Raw genomic sequence first — 24,762 nt, forward strand, 5'->3', positions numbered from 1 at the left:
AAGCCAGAATTGCAATATAAACTAATAATTCAGGCTTTCTTTCTAAAAAATGGATAACTTAAACTCACAATTGTGAGAAATAAAGCCAGAATTGCAATATAAACTCATAATTCAGGCTTTCTTTCTCAAAAATAATATAACGTAAACTCACAATTGTGAGAAATAAAGCCAGAATTGCAATATAAATTCATAATTCAGGCTTTCTTTCTTAGAAATCGGTGATATATACTCACAATTGTGAGAAATAAAGCCAGCATTGCAATATAAACTCATAATTCAGGCTTTCTTTCTCAGAAATGGATGATATATACTCACAATTGTGAGAAATAAAGCCAGAATTGCAATATGAACTCATAATTCAGGCTTTCTTTCTCAAAAATGGATGATATAACCTAGCAATTGTGATCAATAAAGCCAGAATTGCAATATAAACTCATAATTCAGGCTTTCTTTCTCAAAAATGGATAACATAAACTCACAATTGTGAGAAATAAAGCCAGAATTGCAATATAAACTCATAATTCAGGCTTTCTTTCTCGGAAATGTATTATATATACTCACAATTGTCAGAAATAAAGCCAGAATTGCAATATAATTTTTATAATTCAGGCTTTCTTTCTCAGAAATGGGTGATATATATACTCACAATTGTGAGAAATAAAGCCAGAATTGCAATATAAACTCATAATTCAGGCTTTCTTTCTCAATAATGGATAACTTAAACTCACAATTGTGAGAAATAAAGCCAGAATTGCAATATAAACTCACAATTCAGGCTTTCTTTCTCAAAAATGGATAACTTAAACTCACAATTGTGAGAAATGAAGCCAGAATTGCAATATAAATTCATAATTCAGGCTTTCTTTCTCAAAAATGGATAACATAAACTCACTATTGTGAGAAATAAAGCCAGAATTGCAATATAATTTTTATAATTCAGGCTTTCTTTCTCAGAAATGGGTGATATATTTACTCAGTATTGTGAGAAATAAAGCCAGAATTGCAATATAAACTCATAATTCAGGCTTTCTTTCTCAGAAATGTATTATATATACTAACAATTGTCAGAAATAAAGCCAGAATTGCAATATAATTTTTATAATTCAGGCTTTCTTTCTCAGAAATGTATTATATATACTCACAATTGTCAGAAATAAAGCCAGAATTGCAATATAATTTTTATAATTCAGGCTTTCTTTCTCAGAAATGGGTGATATATATACTCACAATTGTGAGAAATAAAGCCAGAATTGCAATATAAACTCATAATTCAGGCTTTCTTTCTCAATAATGGATAACTTAAACTCACAATTGTGAGAAATAAAGCCAGAATTGCAATATAAACTCACAATTCAGGCTTTCTTTCTCAAAAATGGATAACTTAAACTCACAATTGTGAGAAATGAAGCCAGAATTGCAATATAAACTCATAATTCAGGCTTTCTTTCTCAAAAATGGATAACATAAACTCACTATTGTGCGAAATAAAGCCAGAATTGCAATATAAACTCATAATTCAGGCTTTCTTTCTCAGAAATGTATTATATATACTCACAATTGTCAGAAATAAAGCCAGAATTGCAATATAATTTTTATAATTCAGGCTTTCTTTCTCAGAAATGGGTGATATATATACTCACAATTGTGAGAAATAAAGCCAGAATTGCAATATAAACTCATAATTCAGGCTTTCTTTCTCAAAAATGGATAACTTAAACTCACAATTGTGAGAAATAAAGCCAGAATTGCAATATAAACTAATAATTCAGGCTTTCTTTCTCAAAAATGGATAACTTAAACTCACAATTGTGAGAAATAAAGCCAGAATTGCAATATAAACTCATAATTCAGGCTTTCTTTCTCAAAAATAATATAACGTAAACTCACAATTGTGAGAAATAAAGCCAGAATTGCAATATAAATTCATAATTCAGGCTTTCTTTCTTAGAAATCGGTGATATATACTCACAATTGTGAGAAATAAAGCCAGAATTGCAATATGAACTCATAATTCAGGCTTTCTTTCTCAGAAATTGGTGATATAACCTAGCAATTGTGAGCAATAAAGCCAGAATTGCAATATAAACTCATAATTCAGGCTTTCTTTTTCAAAAATGGATAACATAAACTCACAATTGTGAGAAATAAAGCCAGAATTGCAATATAAACTCATAATTCAGGCTTTCTTTCTTAGAAATCTGTGATATATACTCACAATTGTGAGAAATAAAGCCAGCATTGCAATATAAACTCATAATTCAGGCTTTCTTTCTCAGAAATGGATGATATATACTCACAATTGTGAGAAATAAAGCCAGAATTGCAATATAAACTCATAATTCAGGCTTTCTTTCTCAGAAATTGGTGATATAACCTAGCAATTGTGAGCAATAAAGCCAGAATTGCAATATAAACTCATAATTCAGGCTTTCTTTCTCAAAAATGGATAACATAAACTCACAATTGTGAGAAATAAAGCCAGAATTGCAATATAAACTCATAATTCAGGCTTTCTTTCTCAGAAATGGATGATATATACTCACTATTGTGAGAAATAAAGCCAGAATTGCAATATAATTTTTATAATTCAGGCTTTCTTTCTCAGAAATGGGTGATATATACTCACAATTGTGAGAAATAAAGCCAGAATTGCAATATAAACTCATAATTCAGGCTTTTTTCTCAGAAATGGATGATATAACCTAGCAATTGTGAGCAATAAAGCCAGAATTGCAATATAAACTCATAATTCAGGCTCTCTTTCTCAAAAATGGATAACATAAACTCACAATTGTGAGAAATAAAGCCAGAATTGCAATATAAACTCATAATTCAGGCTTTCTTTCACAAAAATGGATAACATAAACTCACAATTGTGAGAAATAAAGCCAGAATTGCAATATAAACTCATAATTCAGGCTTTCTTTCTCAAAAATGGATAACTTAAACTGACAAATGTGAGAAATAAAGCCAGAATTGCAATATGAACTCATAATTCAGGCTTTCTTTCTCATAAATTGGTGATATAACCTAGCAATTGTGAGCAATAAAGCCAGAATTGCAATATAAACTCATAATTCAGGCTTTCTTTCTCAAAAATGGATAACATAAACTCACAATTGTGAGAAATAAAGCCAGAATTGCAATATAAACTCATAATTCAGGCTTTCTTTCTCAGAAATGGATGATATATACTCACTATTGTGAGAAATAAAGCCAGAATTGCAATATAATTTTTATAATTCAGGCTTTCTTTCTCAGAAATGGGTGATATATACTCACAATTGTGAGAAATAAAGCCAGAATTGCAATATAAACTCATAATTCAGGCTTTTTTCTCAGAAATGGATGATATAACCTAGCAATTGTGAGCAATAAAGCCAGAATTGCAATATGAACTCATAATTCAGGCTTTCTTTCACAAAAATGGATAACATAAACTCACAATTGAGAGAAATAAAGCCAGAATTGCAATATAAACTCATAATTCAGGCTTTCTTTCTCAAAAATGGATAACTTAAACTGACAAATGTGAGAAATAAAGCCAGAATTGCAATATAAACTCATAATTCAGGCTTTTTTTCTCAAAAATGGATAACATAAACTCACAATTGTGAGAAATAAAGCCAGAATTGCAATATAAACTCATAATTCAGGCTTTCTTTCACAAAAAATGGATAACATAAACTCACAATTGTGAGAAATAAAGCCAGAATTGCAATATAAACTCATAATTCAGGCTTTCTTTCTCAAAAATGGATGATATATTCTCACAATTGTGAGAAATAAAGTCAGAATTGCAATATAAACTCACAATTCAGGCTTTCTTTCTCAGAAATGGATGATATATACTCACAATTGTGAGCAATAAAGCCAGAATTGCAATTTAAACTCATATTTCCTGCTTTCTTTCTCAAAAATGGATGATATATACTCACAATTGTGAGAAATAAAGCCAGAATTGCAATATAATTTTTATATTTCAGGCTTTCTTTCTCAGAAATGGGTGATATATATACTCAGTATTGTTAGAAATAAAGCCAGAATTGCAATATAAACTCATAATTCAGGCTTTCTTTCTCAAAAATGGATAACATAAACTCACAATTGTGAGAAATAAAGCCAGAATTGCAATATGAACTCATAATTCAGGCTTTCTTTCTCATAAATTGGTGATATAACCTAGCAATTGTGAGCAATAAAGCCAGAATTGCAATACAAACTCATAATTCAGGCTTTCTTTCTCAAAAATGGATAACATAAACTCACAATTGTGAGAAATTAAGCCAGAATTGCAATATAAACTCATAATTCAGGCTTTCTTTCTCAGAAATGGATGATATATAGTCACTATTGTGAGAAATAAAGCCAGAATTGCAATATAATTTTTATAATTCAGGCTTTCTTTCTCAGAAATGGGTGATACATATAATCACTATTGTGAGAAATAAAGCGAGAATTGCAATATAAATTCATAATTCAGGCTTTCATTCTCAAAAATGGATAACAAACTCACAATTGTGAAAAATAAAGCCAGAATTGCAATATAAACTCATAATTCAGGCTTTCTTTCACAAAAATGGATAACATAAACTCACAATTGTGAGAAATAAAGCCAGAATTGCAATATAAACTCACAATTCAGGCTTTCTTTCTCAAAAATGGATAACTTAAACTCACAATTGTGAGAAATGAAGCCAGAATTGCAATATAAACTCATAATTCAGGCTTTCTTTCACAGATATACTCACTATTGTGAGAAATAAAGCCAGAATTGCAATATGAACTCATAATTCAGGCTTTCTTTCTCAGAAATTGGTGATATAACCTAGCAATTGTGAGCAATAAAGCCAGAATTGCAATATAAATTCATAATTCAGGCTTTCATTCTCAAAAATGGATAACAAACTCACAATTGTGAAAAATAAAGCCAGAATTGCAATATAAACTCATAATTCAGGCTTTCTTTCACAAAACTGGATAACATAAACCCACAATTGTGAAAAATAAGGCCAGAATTGCAATATAAAATCATAATTCAGGCTTTCTTTCTCAAAAATGGATAACATAAACTCACAATTGTGAGAAATAAAGCCAGAATTGCAAAATAAACTCATAATTCAGGCTTTCTTTCTCAGAAATGCATCATATATACCAACAATTGTGAGAAATAAAGCCAGAATTGCAATATAAACTCATAATTCAGGCTTTCTTTCTCAGAAATGGATGATATAACCTAGCAATTGTGAGCAATAAATCCAGAATTGCAATATAAACTGATAATTCAGGCTTTCTTTCTCAAAAATGGATAACTTAAACTCACAATTGTGAGAAATAAAGCCAGAATTGCAATATAAACTCATAATTCAGGCTTTATTTCTCAGAAATGGATGATATATACTCACAATTGTGAGAAACAAAGCCAGAATTGCAATATTAACTCACAATTCAGGCTTTCTTTCTCAAAAATGGGTAACATAAACTCACTATTGTGAGAAATAAAGCCAGATTTGCAATATAATTTTTATAATTCAGGCTTTCTTTCTCAGAAATGGGTGATATATACTCACAATTGTGAGAAATTAAGCCAGAATTGCAAAATAAACTCATAATTCAGGCTTTCTTTCTCAGAAATGGATGATATATACTCACAATTGTGAGAAATAAAGCCAGAATTGCAATATAAACTCATAATTCAGGCTTTTTTCTCAGAAATGGATGATATAACCTAGCAATTGTGAGCAATAAAGCCAGAATTGCAATATAAACTCATAATTCAGGCTTTCTTTCTCAAAAATGGATAACATAAACTCACAATTGTGAGAAATAAAGCCAGAATTGCAATATAAACTCATAATTCAGGCTTTCTTTCACAAAAATGGATAACATAAACTCACAATTGTGAGAAATAAAGCCAGAATTGCAATATAAACTCATAATTCAGGCTTTCTTTCTCAAAAATGGATGATATAACCTAGCAATTGTGATCAATAAAGCCAGAATTGCAATATAAACTCATAATTCAGGCTTTCTTTCTCAAAAATGGATAACATAAACTCACAATTGTGAGAAATAAAGCCAGAATTGCAATATAAACTCATAATTCAGGCTTTCTTTCTCGGAAATGTATTATATATACTCACAATTGTCAGAAATAAAGCCAGAATTGCAATATAATTTTTATAATTCAGGCTTTCTTTCTCAGAAATGGGTGATATATATACTCACAATTGTGAGAAATAAAGCCAGAATTGCAATATAAACTCATAATTCAGGCTTTCTTTCTCAATAATGGATAACTTAAACTCACAATTGTGAGAAATAAAGCCAGAATTGCAATTTAAACTCATATTTCCTGCTTTCTTTCTCAAAAATGGATGATATATACTCACAATTGTGAGAAATAAAGCCAGAATTGCAATATAATTTTTATATTTCAGGCTTTCTTTCTCAGAAATGGGTGATATATATACTCAGTATTGTTAGAAATAAAGCCAGAATTGCAATATAAACTCATAATTCAGGCTTTCTTTCTCAAAAATGGATAACATAAACTCACAATTGTGAGAAATAAAGCCAGAATTGCAATATAAACTCATAATTCAGGCTTTCTTTCACAAAAAATGGATAACATAAACTCACAATTGTGAGAAATAAAGCCAGAATTGCAATATAAACTCATAATTCAGGCTTTCTTTCTCAAAAATGGATGATATATTCTCACAATTGTGAGAAATAAAGTCAGAATTGCAATATAAACTCACAATTCAGGCTTTCTTTCTCAGAAATGGATGATATATACTCACAATTGTGAGCAATAAAGCCAGAATTGCAATTTAAACTCATATTTCCTGCTTTCTTTCTCAAAAATGGATGATATATACTCACAATTGTGAGAAATAAAGCCAGAATTGCAATATAATTTTTATATTTCAGGCTTTCTTTCTCAGAAATGGGTGATATATATACTCAGTATTGTTAGAAATAAAGCCAGAATTGCAATATAAACTCATAATTCAGGCTTTCTTTCTCAAAAATGGATAACATAAACTCACAATTGTGAGAAATAAAGCCAGAATTGCAATATGAACTCATAATTCAGGCTTTCTTTCTCATAAATTGGTGATATAACCTAGCAATTGTGAGCAATAAAGCCAGAATTGCAATACAAACTCATTAAGCCAGAATTGCAATATAAACTCATAATTCAGGCTTTCTTTCTCAGAAATGGATGATATATACTCACTATTGTGAGAAATAAAGCCAGAATTGCAATATAATTTTTATAATTCAGGCTTTCTTTCTCAGAAATGGGTGATACATATAATCACTATTGTGAGAAATAAAGCGAGAATTGCAATATAAATTCATAATTCAGGCTTTCATTCTCAAAAATGGATAACAAACTCACAATTGTGAAAAATAAAGCCAGAATTGCAATATAAACTCATAATTCAGGCTTTCTTTCACAAAAATGGATAACATAAACTCACAATTGTGAGAAATAAAGCCAGAATTGCAATATAAACTCACAATTCAGGCTTTCTTTCTCAAAAATGGATAACTTAAACTCACAATTGTGAGAAATGAAGCCAGAATTGCAATATAAACTCATAATTCAGGCTTTCTTTCACAGATATACTCACTATTGTGAGAAATAAAGCCAGAATTGCAATATGAACTCATAATTCAGGCTTTCTTTCTCAGAAATTGATGATATAACCTAGCAATTGTGAGCAATAAAGCCAGAATTGCAATATAAATTCATAATTCAGGCTTTCATTCTCAAAAATGGATAACAAACTCACAATTGTGAAAAATAAAGCCAGAATTGCAATATAAACTCATAATTCAGGCTTTCTTTCACAAAACTGGATAACATAAACCCACAATTGTGAAAAATAAGGCCAGAATTGCAATATAAAATCATAATTCAGGCTTTCTTTCTCAAAAATGGATAACATAAACTCACAATTGTGAGAAATAAAGCCAGAATTGCAAAATAAACTCATAATTCAGGCTTTCTTTCTCAGAAATGCATCATATATACCAACAATTGTGAGAAATAAAGCCAGAATTGCAATATAAACTCATAATTCAGGCTTTCTTTCTCAGAAATGGATGATATAACCTAGCAATTGTGAGCAATAAATCCAGAATTGCAATATAAACTGATAATTCAGGCTTTCTTTCTCAAAAATGGATAACTTAAACTCACAATTGTGAGAAATAAAGCCAGAATTGCAATATAAACTCATAATTCAGGCTTTATTTCTCAGAAATGGATGATATATACTCACAATTGTGAGAAACAAAGCCAGAATTGCAATATTAACTCACAATTCAGGCTTTCTTTCTCAAAAATGGGTAACATAAACTCACTATTGTGAGAAATAAAGCCAGATTTGCAATATAATTTTTATAATTCAGGCTTTCTTTCTCAGAAATGGGTGATATATACTCACAATTGTGAGAAACAAAGCCAGAATTGCAATATTAACTCACAATTCAGGCTTTCTTTCTCAAAAATGGGTAACATAAACTCACTATTGTGAGAAATAAAGCCAGATTTGCAATATAATTTTTATAATTCAGGCTTTCTTTCTCAGAAATGGATGATATATACTCACAATTGTGAGAAATAAAGCCAGAATTGCAATATAAACTCATAATTCAGGCTTTTTTCTCAGAAATGGATGATATAACCTAGCAATTGTGAGCAATAAAGCCAGAATTGCAATATAAACTCATAATTCAGGCTTTCTTTCTCAAAAATGGATAACATAAACTCACAATTGTGAGAAATAAAGCCAGAATTGCAATATAAACTCATAATTCAGGCTTTCTTTCACAAAAATGGATAACATAAACTCACAATTGTGAGAAATAAAGCCAGAATTGCAATATAAACTCATAATTCAGGCTTTCTTTCTCAAAAATGGATGATATAACCTAGCAATTGTGATCAATAAAGCCAGAATTGCAATATAAACTCATAATTCAGGCTTTCTTTCTCAAAAATGGATAACATAAACTCACAATTGTGAGAAATAAAGCCAGAATTGCAATATAAACTCATAATTCAGGCTTTCTTTCTCGGAAATGTATTATATATTCTCACAATTGTCAGAAATAAAGCCAGAATTGCAATATAATTTTTATAATTCAGGCTTTCTTTCTCAGAAATGGGTGATATATATACTCACAATTGTGAGAAATAAAGCCAGAATTGCAATATAAACTCATAATTCAGGCTTTCTTTCTCAATAATGGATAACTTAAACTCACAATTGTGAGAAATAAAGCCAGAATTGCAATTTAAACTCATATTTCCTGCTTTCTTTCTCAAAAATGGATGATATATACTCACAATTGTGAGAAATAAAGCCAGAATTGCAATATAATTTTTATATTTCAGGCTTTCTTTCTCAGAAATGGGTGATATATATACTCAGTATTGTTAGAAATAAAGCCAGAATTGCAATATAAACTCATAATTCAGGCTTTCTTTCTCAAAAATGGATAACATAAACTCACAATTGTGAGAAATAAAGCCAGAATTGCAATATGAACTCATAATTCAGGCTTTCTTTCTCATAAATTGGTGATATAACCTAGCAATTGTGAGCAATAAAGCCAGAATTGCAATACAAACTCATAATTCAGGCTTTCTTTCTCAAAAATGGATAACATAAACTCACAATTGTGAGAAATTAAGCCAGAATTGCAATATAAACTCATAATTCAGGCTTTCTTTCTCAGAAATGGATGATATATACTCATTATTGTGAGAAATAAAGCCAGAATTGCAATATAATTTTTATAATTCAGGCTTTCTTTCTCAGAAATGGGTGATACATATAATCACTATTGTGAGAAATAAAGCGAGAATTGCAATATAAATTCATAATTCAGGCTTTCATTCTCAAAAATGGATAACAAACTCACAATTGTGAAAAATAAAGCCAGAATTGCAATATAAACTCATAATTCAGGCTTTCTTTCACAAAAATGGATAACATAAACTCACAATTGTGAGAAATAAAGCCAGAATTGCAATATAAACTCACAATTCAGGCTTTCTTTCTCAAAAATGGATAACTTAAACTCACAATTGTGAGAAATGAAGCCAGAATTGCAATATAAACTCATAATTCAGGCTTTCATTCACAGATATACTCACTATTGTGAGAAATAAAGCCAGAATTGCAATATGAACTGATAATTCAGGCTTTCTTTCTCAGAAATTGGTGATATAACCTAGCAATTGTGAGCAATAAAGCCAGAATTGCAATATAAATTCATAATTCAGGCTTTCATTCTCAAAAATGGATAACAAACTCACAATTGTGAAAAATAAAGCCAGAATTGCAATATAAACTCATAATTCAGGCTTTCTTTCACAAAACTGGATAACATAAACCCACAATTGTGAAAAATAAGGCCAGAATTGCAATATAAAATCATAATTCAGGCTTTCTTTCTCAAAAATGGATAACATAAACTCACAATTGTGAGAAATAAAGCCAGAATTGCAAAATAAACTCATAATTCAGGCTTTCTTTCTCAGAAATGCATCATATATACCAACAATTGTGAGAAATAAAGCCAGAATTGCAATATAAACTCATAATTCAGGCTTTCTTTCTCAGAAATGGATGATATAACCTAGCAATTGTGAGCAATAAATCCAGAATTGCAATATAAACTGATAATTCAGGCTTTCTTTCTCAAAAATGGATAACTTAAACTCACAATTGTGAGAAATAAAGCCAGAATTGCAATATAAACTCATAATTCAGGCTTTATTTCTCAGAAATGGATGATATATACTCACAATTGTGAGAAACAAAGCCAGAATTGCAATATTAACTCACAATTCAGGCTTTCTTTCTCAAAAATGGGTAACATAAACTCACTATTGTGAGAAATAAAGCCAGATTTGCAATATAATTTTTATAATTCAGGCTTTCTTTCTCAGAAATGGGTGATATATACTCACAATTGTGAGAAATTAAGCCAGAATTGCAAAATAAACTCATAATTCAGGCTTTCTTTCTCAGAAATGGATGATATATACTCACAATTGTGAGAAATAAAGCCTGAATTGCAATATAAACTCATAATTCAGGCTTTTTTCTCAGAAATGGATGATATAACCTAGCAATTGTGAGCAATAAAGCCAGAATTGCAATATAAACTCATAATTCAGGCTTTCTTTCTCAAAAATGGATAACATAAACTCACAATTGTGAGAAATAAAGCCAGAATTGCAATATAAACTCATAATTCAGGCTTTCTTTCACAAAAATGGATAACATAAACTCACAATTGTGAGAAATAAAGCCAGAATTGCAATATAAACTCATAATTCAGGCTTTCTTTCTCAAAAATGGATGATATAACCTAGCAATTGTGATCAATAAAGCCAGAATTGCAATATAAACTCATAATTCAGGCTTTCTTTCTCAAAAATGGATAACATAAACTCACAATTGTGAGAAATAAAGCCAGAATTGCAATATAAACTCATAATTCAGGCTTTCTTTCTCGGAAATGTATTATATATACTCACAATTGTCAGAAATAAAGCCAGAATTGCAATATAATTTTTATAATTCAGGCTTTCTTTCTCAGAAATGGGTGATATATATACTCACAATTGTGAGAAATAAAGCCAGAATTGCAATATAAACTCATAATTCAGGCTTTCTTTCTCAATAATGGATAACTTAAACTCACAATTGTGAGAAATAAAGCCAGAATTGCAATATAAACTCACAATTCAGGCTTTCTTTCTCAAAAATGGATAACTTAAACTCACAATTGTGAGAAATGAAGCCAGAATTGCAATATAAACTCATAATTCAGGCTTTCTTTCTCAAAAATGGATAACATAAACTCACTATTGTGAGAAATAAAGCCAGAATTGCAATATAATTTTTATAATTCAGGCTTTCTTTCTCAGAAATGGGTGATATATATACTCAGTATTGTGAGAAATAAAGCCAGAATTGCAATATAAACTCATAATTCAGGCTTTCTTTCTCAGAAATGTATTATATATACTCACAATTGTCAGAAATAAAGCCAGAATTGCAATATAATTTTTATAATTCAGGCTTTCTTTCTCAGAAATGGGTGATATATATACTCACAATTGTGAGAAATAAAGCCAGAATTGCAATATAAACTCATAATTCAGGCTTTCTTTCTCAAAAATGGATAACTTAAACTCACAATTGTGAGAAATAAAGCCAGAATTGCAATATAAACTGATAATTCAGGCTTTCTTTCTCAAAAATGGATAACTTAAACTCACAATTGAGAGAAATAAAGCCAGAATTGCAATATAAACTCATAATTCAGGCTTTATTTCTCAGAAATGGATGATATATACTCACAATTGTGAGAAACAAAGCCAGAATTGCAATATTAACTCACAATTCAGGCTTTCTTTCTCAAAAATGGGTAACATAAACTCACTATTGTGAGAAATAAAGCCAGATTTGCAATATAATTTTTATAATTCAGGCTTTCTTTCTCAGAAATGGGTGATATATACTCACAATTGTGAGAAATTAAGCCAGAATTGCAAAATAAACTCATAATTCAGGCTTTCTTTCTCAGAAATGGATGATATATACTCACAATTGTGAGAAATAAAGCCAGAATTGCAATATAAACTCATAATTCAGGCTTTTTTTCTCAGAAATGGATGATATAACCTAGCAATTGTGAGCAATAAAGCCAGAATTGCAATATAAACTCATAATTCAGGCTTTCTTTCTCAAAAATGGATAACATAAACTCACAATTGTGAGAAATAAAGCCAGAATTGCAATATAAACTCATAATTCAGGCTTTCTTTCACAAAAATGGATAACATAAACTCACAATTGTGAGAAATAAAGCCAGAATTGCAATATAAACTCATAATTCAGGCTTTCTTTCTCAAAAATGGATGATATAACCTAGCAATTGTGATCAATAAAGCCAGAATTGCAATATAAACTCATAATTCAGGCTTTCTTTCTCAAAAATGGATAACATAAACTCACAATTGTGAGAAATAAAGCCAGAATTGCAATATAAACTCATAATTCAGGCTTTCTTTCTCGGAAATGTATTATATATACTCACAATTGTCAGAAATAAAGCCAGAATTGCAATATAATTTTTATAATTCAGGCTTTCTTTCTCAGAAATGGGTGATATATATACTCACAATTGTGAGAAATAAAGCCAGAATTGCAATATAAACTCATAATTCAGGCTTTCTTTCTCAATAATGGATAACTTAAACTCACAATTGTGAGAAATAAAGCCAGAATTGCAATATAAACTCACAATTCAGGCTTTCTTTCTCAAAAATGGATAACTTAAACTCACTATTGTGAGAAATGAAGCCAGAATTGCAATATAAACTCATAATTCAGGCTTTCTTTCTCAAAAATGGATAACATAAACTCACTATTGTGAGAAATAAAGCCAGAATTGCAATATAATTTTTATAATTCAGGCTTTCTTTCTCAGAAATGGGTGATATATATACTCAGTATTGTGAGAAATAAAGCCAGAATTGCAATATAAACTCATAATTCAGGCTTTCTTTCTCAGAAATGTATTATATATACTCACAATTGTCAGAAATAAAGCCAGAATTGCAATATAATTTTTATAATTCAGGCTTTCTTTCTCAGAAATGGGTGATATATATACTCACAATTGTGAGAAATAAAGCCAGAATTGCAATATAAACTCATAATTCAGGCTTTCTTTCTCAAAAATGGATAACTTAAACTCACAATTGTGAGAAATAAAGCCAGAATTGCAATATAAACTAATAATTCAGGCTTTCTTTCTAAAAAATGGATAACTTAAACTCACAATTGTGAGAAATAAAGCCAGAATTGCAATATAAACTCATAATTCAGGCTTTCTTTCTCAAAAATAATATAACGTAAACTCACAATTGTGAGAAATAAAGCCAGAATTGCAATATAAATTCATAATTCAGGCTTTCTTTCTTAGAAATCGGTGATATATACTCACAATTGTGAGAAATAAAGCCAGCATTGCAATATAAACTCATAATTCAGGCTTTCTTTCTCAGAAATGGATGATATATACTCACAATTGTGAGAAATAAAGCCAGAATTGCAATATAAACTCATAATTCAGGCTTTATTTCTCAGAAATGGATGATATATACTCACAATTGTGAGAAACAAAGCCAGAATTGCAATATTAACTCACAATTCAGGCTTTCTTTCTCAAAAATGGGTAACATAAACTCACTATTGTGAGAAATAAAGCCAGATTTGCAATATAATTTTTATAATTCAGGCTTTCTTTCTCAGAAATGGGTGATATATACTCACAATTGTGAGAAATTAAGCCAGAATTGCAAAATAAACTCATAATTCAGGCTTTCTTTCTCAGAAATGGATGATATATACTCACAATTGTGAGAAATAAAGCCAGAATTGCAATATAAACTCATAATTCAGGCTTTTTTTCTCAGAAATGGATGATATAACCTAGCAATTGTGAGCAATAAAGCCAGAATTGCAATATAAACTCATAATTCAGGCTTTCTTTCTCAAAAATGGATAACATAAACTCACAATTGTGAGAAATAAAGCCAGAATTGCAATATAAACTCATAATTCAGGCTTTCTTTCACAAAAATGGATAACATAAACTCACAATTGTGAGAAATAAAGCCAGAATTGCAATATAAACTCATAATTCAGGCTTTCTTTCTCAAAAATGGATGATATAACCTAGCAATTGTGATCAATAAAGCCAGAATTGCAATATAAACTCATAATTCAGGCTTTCTTTCTCAAAAATGGATAACATAAACTCACAATTGTGAGAAATAAAGCCAGAATTGCAATATAAACTCATAATTCAGGCTTTCTTTCTCGGAAATGTATTATATATACTCACAATTGTCAGAAATAAAGCCAGAATTGCAATATAATTTTTATAATTCAGGCTTTCTTTCTCAGAAATGGGTGATATATATACTCACAATTGTGAGAAATAAAGCCAGAATTGCAATATAAACTCATAATTCAGGCTTTCTTTCTCAATAATGGATAACTTAAACTCACAATTGTGAGAAATAAAGCCAGAATTGCAATATAAACTCACAATTCAGGCTTTCTTTCTCAAAAATGGATAACTTAAACTCACTATTGTGAGAAATGAAGCCAGAATTGCAATATAAACTCATAATTCAGGCTTTCTTTCTCAAAAATGGATAACATAAACTCACTATTGTGAGAAATAAAGCCAGAATTGCAATATAATTTTTATAATTCAGGCTTTCTTTCTCAGAAATGGGTGATATATATACTCAGTATTGTGAGAAATAAAGCCAGAATTGCAATATAAACTCATAATTCAGGCTTTCTTTCTCAGAAATGTATTATATATACTCACAATTGTCAGAAATAAAGCCAGAATTGCAATATAATTTTTATAATTCAGGCTTTCTTTCTCAGAAATGGGTGATATATATACTCACAATTGTGAGAAATAAAGCCAGAATTGCAATATAAACTCATAATTCAGGCTTTCTTTCTCAAAAATGGATAACTTAAACTCACAATTGTGAGAAATAAAGCCAGAATTGCAATATAAACTAATAATTCAGGCTTTCTTTCTAAAAAATGGATAACTTAAACTCACAATTGTGAGAAATAAAGCCAGAATTGCAATATAAACTCATAATTCAGGCTTTCTTTCTCAAAAATAATATAACGTAAACTCACAATTGTGAGAAATAAAGCCAGAATTGCAATATAAATTCATAATTCAGGCTTTCTTTCTTAGAAATCGGTGATATATACTCACAATTGTGAGAAATAAAGCCAGCATTGCAATATAAACTCATAATTCAGGCTTTCTTTCTCAGAAATGGATGATATATACTCACAATTGTGAGAAATAAAGCCAGAATTGCAATATGAACTCATAATTCAGGCTTTCTTTCTCAGAAATTGGTGATATAACCTAGCAATTGTGAGCAATAAAGCCAGAATTGCAATATAAACTCATAATTCAGGCTTCCTTTTTCAAAAATGGATAACATAAACTCACAATTGTGAGAAATAAAGCCAGAATTGCAATATAAACTCATAATTCAGGCTTTCCTTCTTAGAAATCTGTGATATATACTCACAATTGTGAGAAATAAAGCCAGCATTGCAATATAAACTCATAATTCAGGCTTTCTTTCTCAGAAATGGATGATATATACTCACAATTGTGAGAAATAAAGCCAGAATTGCAATATAAACTCATAATTCAGGCTTTCTTTCTCAGAAATTGGTGATATAACCTAGCAATTGTGAGCAATAAAGCCAGAATTGCAATATAAACTTATAATTCAGGCTTTCTTTCTCAAAAATGGATAACATAAACTCACAATTGTGAGAAATAAAGCCAGAATTGCAATATAAACTCATAATTCAGGCTTTCTTTCTCAGAAATGGATGATATATACTCACTATTGTGAGAAATAAAGCCAGAATTGCAATATAATTTTTATAATTCAGGCTTTCTTTCTCAGAAATGGGTGATATATACTCACAATTGTGAGAAATAAAGCCAGAATTGCAATATAAACTCATAATTCAGGCTTTCTTTCTCAGAAATGGATGATATAACCTAGCAATTGTGAGCAATAAAGCCAGAATTGCAATATAAACTCATAATTCAGGCTCTCTTTCTCAAAAATGGATAACATAAACTCACAATTGTGAGAAATAAAGCCAGAATTGCAATATAAACTCATAATTCAGGCTTTCTTTCACAAAAATGGATAACATAAACTCACAATTGTGAGAAATAAAGCCAGAATTGCAATATAAACTCATAATTCAGGCTTTCTTTCTCAAAAATGGATAACTTAAACTGACAAATGTGAGAAATAAAGCCAGAATTGCAATATGAACTCATAATTCAGGCTTTCTTTCTCATAAATTGGTGATATAACCTAGCAAGTGTGAGCAATAAAGCCAGAATTGCAATACAAACTCATAATTCAGGCTTTCTTTCTCAAAAATGGATAACATAAACTCACAGTTGTGAGAAATAAAGCCAGAATTGCAATATGAACTCATAATTCAGGCTTTCTTTCTCAGAAATGGATGATATATACTCACAATTCTGAGAAATAAAGCCAGAATTGCAATATAAACTCATAATTCAGGCTTTTCTTCTCAGAAATGGATGATATAACCTAGCAATTGTGAGCAATAAAGCCAGAATTGCAATATAAACTCATAATTCAGGCTTTCTTTCTCAAAAATGGATAACATAAACTCACAATTGTGAGAAATAAAGCCAGAATTGCAATATAAACTCATAAATCAGGCTTTCTTTCACAAAAAATGGATAACATAAACTCACAATTGTGAGAAATAAAGCCAGAATTGCAATATAAACTCATAATTCAGGCTTTCTTTCTCAAAAATGGATGATATATTCTCACAATTGTGAGAAATAAAGCCAGAATTGCAATATAAACTCACAATTCAGGCTTTCTTTCTCAGAAATGGATGATATATACTCACAATTGTGAGCAATAAAGCCAGAATTGCAATTTAAACTCATATTTCCGGCTTTCTTTCTCAAAAATGGATGATATATACTCACAATTGTGAGAAATAAAGCCAGAATTGCAATATAATTTTTATAATTCAGGCTTTCTTTCTCAGAAATGGGTGATATATATACTCAGTATTGTGAGAAATAAAGCCAGAATTGCAATATAAACTCATAATTCAGGCTTTCTTTCTCAAAAATGGATAACATAAACTCACAATTGTGAGAAATAAAGCCAGAATTGCAATATGAACTCATAATTCAGGCTTTCTTTCTCATAAATTGGTGATATAACCTAGCAATTGTGAGCAATAAAGCCAGAATTGCAATACAAACTCATAATTCAGGCTTTCTTTCTCAAAAATGGATAACATAAACTCACAATTGTGAGAAATAAAGCCAGAATTGCAATATAAACTCATAATTCAGGCTTTCTTTCTCAGAAATGGATGATATTTACTCACTATTGTGAGAAATAAAGCGAGAATTGCAATATAAATTCATAATTCAGGCTTTCATTCTCAAAAATGGATAACAAACTCACAATTGTGAAAAATAAAGCCAGAAATGCAATATAAAATCATAATTCAGGCATTCTTTCTCAAAAATGGATAACTTAAACTCACAATTGTGAGAAATAAAGCCAGAATTGCAATATAAACTAATAATTCAGGCTTTCTTTCTAAAAAATGGATAACTTAAACTCACAATTGTGAGCAATAAAGCCAGAATTGCAATATAAACTCATAATTCAGGCTTTCTTTCTCAAAAATGGATAACATAAACTCACAATTGTGAGAAATAAAGCCAGAATTGCAATATAAACTCATAATTCAGGCTTTCTTTCACAGAAATGGATGATATATACTCACTATTGTGAGAAATAAAGCCAGAATTGCAATATGAACTCATAATTCAGGCTTTCTTTCTCAAAAATGGATAACATAAACTCACAATTGTGAGAAATAAAGCCAGAATTGCAATATAAACTCATAATTCAGGCTTTCTTTCTCAAAAATGGATGATATATTCTCACAATAGTGAGAAATAAAGCCAGAATTGCAATATAAACTCACAATTCAGGCTTTCTTTCTCAGAAATGGATGATATATACTCACAATTGTGAGCAATAAAGCCAGAATTGCAATTTAAACTCATATTTCCGGCTTTCTTTCTCAAAAATGGATGATATATACTCACAATTGTGAGAAATAAAGCCAGAATTGCAATATAATTTTTATAATTCAGGCTTTCTTTCTCAGAAATGGGTGATATATATACTCAGTATTGTGAGAAATAAAGCCAGAATTGCAATATAAACTCATAATTCAGGCTTTCTTTCTCAAAAATGGATAACATAAACTCACAATTGTGAGAAATAAAGCCAGAATTGCAATATGAACTCATAATTCAGGCTTTCTTTCTCATAAATTGGTGATATAACCTAGCAATTGTGAGCAATAAAGCCAGAATTGCAATACAAACTCATAATTCAGGCTTTCTTTCTCAAAAATGGATGATATATACTCACTATTGTGAGAAATAAAGCGAGAATTGCAATATAAATTCATAATTCAGGCTTTCATTCTCAAAAATGGATAACAAACTCACAATTGTGAGAAATAAAGCCAGAATTGCAATATAAAATCATAATTCAGGCTTTCTTTCTCAAAAATGGATAACATAAACTCACAATTGTGAGAAATAAAGCCAGAATTGCAAAATAAACTCATAATTCAGGCTTTCTTTCTCAGAAATGCATCATATATACCCACAATTGTGAGAAATAAAGCCAGAATTGCAATATAAACTCATAATTTAGGCTTTCTTTCTCAGAAATGGATGATATAACCTAGCAATTGTGAGCAATAAAGCCAGAATTGCAATATAAACTCATAATTCAGGCTTTCTTTCTCAAAAATGGATAACTTAAACTCACAATTGTGAGAAATAAAGCCAGAATTGCAATATAAACTCATAATTCAGGCATTCTTTCTCAAAAATGGATAACTTAAACTCACAATTGTGAGAAATAAAGCCAGAATTGCAATATAAACTAATAATTCAGGCTTTCTTTCTAAAAAATGGATAACTTAAACTCACAATTGTGAGCAATAAAGCCAGAATTGCAATATAAACTCATAATTCAGGCTTTCTTTCTCAAAAATGGATAACATAAACTCACAATTGTGAGAAATAAAGCCAGAATTGCAATATAAACTCATAATTCAGGCTTTCTTTCACAGAAATGGATGATATATACTCACAATTGTGAGAAATAAAGCCAGAATTGCAATATAAACTCATAATTTAGGCTTTTCTTCTCAGAAATGGATGATATAACCTAGCAATTGTGAGCAATAAAGCCAGAATTGCAATATAAACTCATAATTCAGGCTTTCTTTCTCAATAATGGATAACATAAACTCACAATTGTGAGAAATAAAGCCAGAATTGCAATATAAACTCATAATTCAGGCTTTCTTTCACAAAAATGGATAACATAAACTAACAATTGTGAGAAATAAAGCCAGAATTGCAATATAAACTCATAATTCAGGCTTTCTTTCTCAAAAATGGATAACTTAAACTGACAAATGTGAGAAATAAAGCCAGAATTGCAATATGAACTCATAATTCAGGCTTTCTTTCTCATAAATTGGTGATATAACCTAGCAATTGTGAGCAATAAAGCCAGAATTACAATACAAACTCATAATTCAGGCTTTCTTTCTCAAAAATGGATAACATAAACTCACAATTGTGAGAAATAAAGCCAGAATTGCAATATGAACTCATAATTCAGGCTTTCTTTCACAAAAAATGGATAACATAAACTCACAATTGTGAGAAATAAAGCCAGAATTGCAATATAAACTCATAATTCAGGCTTTCTTTCTCAAAAATGGATGATATATTCTCACAATTGTGAGAAATAAAGCCAGAATTGCAATATAAACTCACAATTCAGGCTTTCTTTCTCAGAAATGGATGATATATACTCACAATTGTGAGCAATAAAGCCAGAATTGCAATTTAAACTCATATTTCCGGCTTTCTTTCTCAAAAATGGATGATATATACTCACAATTGTGAGAAATGAAGCCAGAATTGCAATATAATTTTTATAATTCAGGCTTTCTTTCTCAGAAATGGGTGATATATATACTCAGTATTGTGAGAAATAAAGCCAGAATTGCAATATAAACTCATAATTCAGGCTTTCTTTCTCAAAAATGGATAACATAAACTCACAATTGTGAGAAATAAAGCCAGAATTGCAATATGAACTCATAATTCAGGCTTTCTTTCTCAAAAATTGGTGATATAACCTAGCAATTGTGAGCAATAAAGCCAGAATTGCAATACAAACTCATAATTCAGGCTTTCTTTCTCAAAAATGGATAACAAAAACTCACAATTGTGAGAAATAAAGACAGAATTGCAATATAAACTCATAATTCAGGCTTTCTTTCTCAGAAATGGATGATATATACTCACTATTGTGAGAAATAAAGCCAGAATTGCAATATAATTTTTATAATTCAGGCTTTCTTTCTCAGAAATGGGTGATATATATAATCACTATTGTGAGAAATAAAGCGAGAATTGCAATATAAATTCATAATTCAGGCTTTCATTCTCAAAAATGGATAACAAACTCACAATTGTGAAAAATAAAGCCAGAATTGCAATATAAACTCATAATTCAGGCTTTCTTTCACAAAAATGGATAACATAAACTCACAATTGTGAGAAAAAAAGCCAGAATTGCAATATAAAATCATAATTCAGGCTTTCTTTCTCAAAAATGGATAACATATACCCACAATTGTGAGAAATAAAGCCAGAATTGCAATATAAACTCATAATTTAGGCTTTCTTTCTCAGAAATGGATGATATAACCTAGCAATTGTGAGCAATAAAGCCAGAATTGCAATATAAACTCATAATTCAGGCTTTCTTTCTCAAAAATGGATAACTTAAACTCACAATTGTGAGAAATAAAGCCAGAATTGCAATATAAACTCATAATTCAGGCATTCTTTCTCAAAAATGGATAACTTAAACTCACAATTGTGAGAAATAAAGCCAGAATTGCAATATAAACTCATAATTCAGGCTTTCTTTCTCAAAAATGGATAACTTAAACTCACAATTGTGAGAAATAAAGCCAGAATTGCAATATAAACTCATAATTCAGGCTTTCTTTCTCAAAAATGGATAACTTAAACTCACAATTGTGAGAAATAAAGCCAGCATTGCAATATAAACTCATAATTCAGGCTTTCTTTCTCAGAAATGGATGATATATACTCACAATTGTGAGAAATAAAGCCAGAATTGCAATATGAACTCATAATTCAGGCTTTCTTTCTCAGAAATTGGTGATATAACCTAGCAATTGTGAGCAATAAAGCCAGAATTGCAATATAAACTCATAATTCAGGCTTTCTTTCTCAAAAATGGATAACATAAACTCACAATTGTGAGAAATAAAGCCAGAATTGCAATATAAACTCATAATTCAGGCTTTTCTTCTCAGAAATGGATGATATAACCTAGCAATTGTGAGCAATAAAGCCAGAATTGCAATATAAACTCATAATTCAGGCTTTTTTTCTCAAAAATTGATAACATAAACTCACAATTGTGAGAAATAAAGCCAGAATTGCAATATAAACTCATAATTCAGGCTTTCTTTCTCAGAAATGGATGATATATACTCACTATTGTGAGAAATAAAGCCAGAATTGCAATATAATTTTTATAATTCAGGCTTTCTTTCTCAGAAATGGGTGATATATACTCACAATTGTGAGAAATAAAGCCAGAATTGCAATATAAACTCATAATTCAGGCTTTCTTTCTCAGAAATGGATGATATAACCTAGCAATTGTGAGCAATAAAGCCAGAATTGCAATATAAACTCATAATTCAGGCTCTCTTTCTCAAAAATGGATAACATAAACTCACAATTGTGAGAAATAAAGCCAGAATTGCAATATAAACTCATAATTCAGGCTTTCTTTCTCAAAAATGGATAACTTAAACTGACAAATGTGAGAAATAAAGCCAGAATTGCAATATGAACTCATAATTCAGGCTTTCTTTCTCATAAATTGGTGATATAACCTAGCAAGTGTGAGCAATAAAGCCAGAATTGCAATACAAACTCATAATTCAGGCTTTCTTTCTCAAAAATGGATAACATAAACTCAAAGTTGTGAGAAATAAAGCCAGAATTGCAATATGAACTCATAATTCAGGCTTTCTTTCTCAGAAATGGATGATATATACTCACAATTCTGAGAAATAAAGCCAGAATTGCAATATAAACTCATAATTCAGGCTTTTCTTCTCAGAAATGGATGATATAACCTAGCAATTGTGAGCAATAAAGCCAGAATTGCAATATAAACTCATAATTCAGGCTTTCTTTCTCAAAAATGGATAACATAAACTCACAATTGTGAGAAATAAAGCCAGAATTGCAATATAAACTCATAAATCAGGCTTTCTTTCACAAAAAATGGATAACATAAACTCACAATTGTGAGAAATAAAGCCAGAATTGCAATATAAACTCATAATTCAGGCTTTCTTTCTCAAAAATGGATGATATATTCTCACAATTGTGAGAAATAAAGTCAGAATTGCAATATAAACTCACAATTCAGGCTTTCTTTCTCAGAAATGGATGATATATACTCACAATTGTGAGCAATAAAGCCAGAATTGCAATTTAAACTCATATTTCCGGCTTTCTTTCTCAAAAATGGATGATATATACTCACAATTGTGAGAAATAAAGCCAGAATTGCAATATAATTTTTATAATTCAGGCTTTCTTTCTCAGAAATGGGTGATATATATACTCAGTATTGTGAGAAATAAAGCCAGAATTGCAATATAAACTCATAATTCAGGCTTTCTTTCTCAAAAATGGATAACATAAACTCACAATTGTGAGAAATAAAGCCAGAATTGCAATATGAACTCATAATTCAGGCTTTCTTTCTCATAAATTGGTGATATAACCTAGCAATTGTGAGCAATAAAGCCAGAATTGCAATACAAACTCATAATTCAGGCTTTCTTTCTCAAAAATGGATAACATAAACTCACAATTGTGAGAAATAAAGCCAGAATTGCAATATAAACTCATAATTCAGGCTTTCTTTCTCAGAAATGGATGATATTTACTCACTATTGTGAGAAATAAAGCGAGAATTGCAATATAAATTCATAATTCAGGCTTTCATTCTCAAAAATGGATAACAAACTCACAATTGTGAAAAATAAAGCCAGAATTGCAATATAAAATCATAATTCAGGCATTCTTTCTCAAAAATGGATAACTTAAACTCACAATTGTGAGAAATAAAGCCAGAATTGCAATATAAACTAATAATTCAGGCTTTCTTTCTAAAAAATGGATAACTTAAACTCACAATTGTGAGCAATAAAGCCAGAATTGCAATATAAACTCATAATTCAGGCTTTCTTTCTCAAAAATGGATAACATAAACTCACAATTGTGAGAAATAAAGCCAGAATTGCAATATAAACTCATAATTCAGGCTTTCTTTCACAGAAATGGATGATATATACTCACTATTGTGAGAAATAAAGCCAGAATTGCAATATAAACTCATAATTCAGGCTTTCTTTCTCGGAAATGTATTATATATACTCACAATTGTCAGAAATAAAGCCAGAATTGCAATATAATTTTTATAATTCAGGCTTTCTTTCTCAGAAATGGGTGATATATATACTCACAATTGTGAGAAATAAAGCCAGAATTGCAATATAAACTCATAATTCAGGCTTTCTTTCTCAATAATGGATAACTTAAACTCACAATTGTGAGAAATAAAGCCAGAATTGCAATATAAACTCACAATTCAGGCTTTCTTTCTCAAAAATGGATAACTTAAACTCACTATTGTGAGAAATGAAGCCAGAATTGCAATATAAACTCATAATTCAGGCTTTCTTTCTCAAAAATGGATAACATAAACTCACTATTGTGAGAAATAAAGCCAGAATTGCAATATAATTTTTATAATTCAGGCTTTCTTTCTCAGAAATGGGTGATATATATACTCAGTATTGTGAGAAATAAAGC

The sequence above is a fragment of the Garra rufa genome, unplaced genomic scaffold, assembly GCF_049309525.1.
Source record: "Garra rufa unplaced genomic scaffold, GarRuf1.0 hap1_unplaced_001, whole genome shotgun sequence".
Lineage (NCBI taxonomy): Eukaryota > Metazoa > Chordata > Actinopteri > Cypriniformes > Cyprinidae > Garra > Garra rufa.